This window comes from Brassica oleracea, chromosome C5 (genome assembly GCF_000695525.1).
Source record: "Brassica oleracea var. oleracea cultivar TO1000 chromosome C5, BOL, whole genome shotgun sequence".
Classification (NCBI taxonomy): domain Eukaryota; kingdom Viridiplantae; phylum Streptophyta; class Magnoliopsida; order Brassicales; family Brassicaceae; genus Brassica; species Brassica oleracea.
Window position 1 is genome coordinate 18,185,660 of NC_027752.1, and position 3,374 is coordinate 18,189,033.

Genomic DNA, 3,374 nt, shown 5'->3' on the forward strand with positions numbered 1-3,374 from the left:
AAATTAATTTAAATTTGGATATCTTTGATAAATAACTATATAATTAATTATTTAACAGATTAATAAATATTATAAAATTTATCTCAAAAAATAAAAGGAAAACATGTTTGAAAAAGAAAAGATAACCATGTATTTATTTTGTGTTTATCTACATATTTCTTTCTTATTTGGTAATTTTTATAATAGTAGTCATAACATATTTTTTAAAAAATTATTAAATTTATTTTAATATTAAAATACTCAAAAGAGGTATATAAGAAATACAAAAAAAATGATTTATAGAACGTATTTTCTTCAGGTATTTTATTTTTATTCTTATTATTTGTTTGTAAAAAAAATTAATTTTTATTTAATTTGGAAACTTTAATATTTATTTATTTCTATTTTAAAAATATTTTTTTTGAATAATGGAATTATCTTTTTTTTAATATTTTCAGAATACATGCCTCCAAAAATTAATATTTCAAAATATTGTTTTTTACTTACAACTACTACGATATATATTTTATTTAAAGTAACTCTATTTACTTTTAACTTTTTAAAAATAACATTGGACAATAACCAATTAAGATTTTATAATAAAGAAATACTATTTTATAAGAAAATATCAATCTCTATTTAAAAGTAAAAATATAAATTGACTATAGCTTATTTTTTCTCTATTATAGCATTTAGAAATAAAAATAGCAATAGATAGAAAATGTTATTATCTTATACATTACTTTCTAATGTTTTGTTTGTCAACATGGTTGGTCTTTGTAAGTGTTTATTCGGTTATTGTAATAGATATTTCACAATATAATTATACATGTATATATAGTTTTTTTTTTTTACAGCAAAGCAGTTACATGCTCATGTTGACTCTGTAAACCAGATCGGTAACTCCGCATCCATGTGAACGACAAATGACAGTTGTTTCCTAGCACTGTGTGCTAAGCTATCCGCCTGAAGGTTCGCCGTCCGAGGTACATGGACGATGTCTGAGTTAAGAAAACTTCCTTTGAGAAGCTTGATGTCTTCCAGATCGCTTTCAAATGCTGGTCATTCTTCTGGTTCCGAAACTATCTTCACCAATTGAGAACAATCCGTTGCAAACGTTACCTGAAACTGTCTTAAATTCTTCATACATTCCATTGCCCAAATCAATGCCTCTACCTCCGAATGAAGGGGTGAAAGACATGCCCTTACATTCCTTGCCCCTAATAGACCATCAAGCCCCGGTAAAGTACTATACCAGCCTTGCTCTGAAATAAGTTATTATCTTTCCATGAGCCATCTAGAAAGCACCATCGACCTGGTGTCGCTAGGGGAAGACTGGTCTGTATCGAAAGCCCTCTCGTTGGGTCATTTTCCACCTGTGCTTCTGCCTAAATTGATGATTCCAATTCAGCTAATTTAAGAGTGTCCCTCGGATCAATATCCAGATTACTAAAAACTTTGTTATTTCGGGCTTTCCAAATATACCATAAAATCCATGCAAACTGATGGTCATCCATCTTTGGCTGAACTCTCCAAAAAAGATGATCCATATTAGCAAATAATGAGCTGATAGGAAAGATATTAGGAGGTGACAGAATCTTGGATAATGCCCACACTTGACGCATTGGGGGACATTCAAAAAATACATGGTTTATTGATTCTTCCGGATCTCCGCATCGAGCACAACATATATCTCCTTGTATCCCTCTTGCCTTTAGATTTTTCATTACCGATATACATCCTGAGAGAAGTTGCCATAAGAAATGCTTTATTTTCGGGGGGCAACGCACTTTCCAACAGAAAGCTTTAAGTATATCCATTGTGGGGCCATAAAAATCTGGTGGTGTTTTCCTATTAGGATAGACTCGTTCTACCTGATAACCTGATTGGACCGAATATTTCCCATTGTTAGTAAAATGCCATCCATTCCTATCCTCAATCTGATTCCTACTTAATGGAATACTTTCAATAATTTTTGCATCCTTAGGATCCACTAGAGCCCTGATTGCCTGTAAATTCCATGAGCGAGATTCCGAATTAATGAGGGAATCCACTGTGAGGTCCGGATAAATGTTGTGAAAATTTTTGTTTGCTGGTCTCGGGCGAGTGGCTGGGATCCAAGGATCATTCCATACAGAGATAGACGAACCTGTTCCCACCCTTTTAATTAGTCTTTTACAAACCAGATATCTAGCAGGAATAATACTCCTCCAGCCATATGACGGAGAATAAGAGCGAATCGGTTCCAGAAGTGAAGCATTCCTGTAATACCGTCCTTTGAAGACTCTTGAAAAAGAGTATTTGGCTTCTCAATCAGCCTCCATAGTTGCTTTCCAAGCATTTCCGTGTTAAAATCAATAAGATCCTTGAAACCTAAACCACCATTATCTTTGGTTTTGCATAATTTATCCCATGATTTCCAATGCATACCTTTTGAACTTCCTCCTGGGCTCCACCAAAACTGAGCTACTACACTTGTTAATTTTTTAACGGTAGCCTTCGGTAACCGATAAACATACATAACATGGTTTGGCAGGGTCGTAACCACCGATTTAATAATTACCTCTTTTCCTCCTTTAGTAAAAAATCGAAAGGTCCATCCATTAACCCTATTATTCAAGCGTTCCTGTACAAAGCCAAATACTTGTACCTTAGATCTTCCAAGGCTTTCTGGTAAACCTAAGTAGGATCCCATGCCTCCTATATTTTGAATTCCCAGAACATCCCTTAATTCTTGACGACTAATTCTTCAATCTTATGCCCAAATTGAATTGAAGATTTTCGGAAATTAATTTGTTGCCCTAAGACAGCCTCATATTCCCTTAAAATCATCAGAATGGTTTGACACTCCTCTTTATTTGCCTTACAAAAGAAAAGACTATCATCTGCAAATAGCAAATGAGAGATTGCTGGACACGCACTTGCCACCTTTAAACCAGTAAGTTGTTTCACTCTCTCCGCCTTCTTAATATTCGCGATTAATGCCTGAGTGCACATAATAAATAAATACGGAGACAGAGGATCCCCTTGCCGTAAGCCCCGTTGAGGGATAATAAGACCCTGTGGCTGACCATTGATAAGTACCCTATATTGAACCGAATATATACATTCCAGCATCAAGTTAATCCAGCGAGGATCAAATCCCATTTTGTGAAGGAGAACCACAATAAAGTTCTACTCGATCCTATCATATGTCTTACTCATATCCGTTTTGATTGCCATAAACATGTATACATAGTTTTATTTACTAAAATTGAGTTTGGTTTAAAATTCTTGTGCTTTTGATTTATTTTGAGATTTTTTTAGGTTTTGGCAATTCCAAGAGTTTTGTTTAATAACATCCCTTTGTAACAATAATTATATATATTTTTATTTAGTTAAATTATTGTTTATAA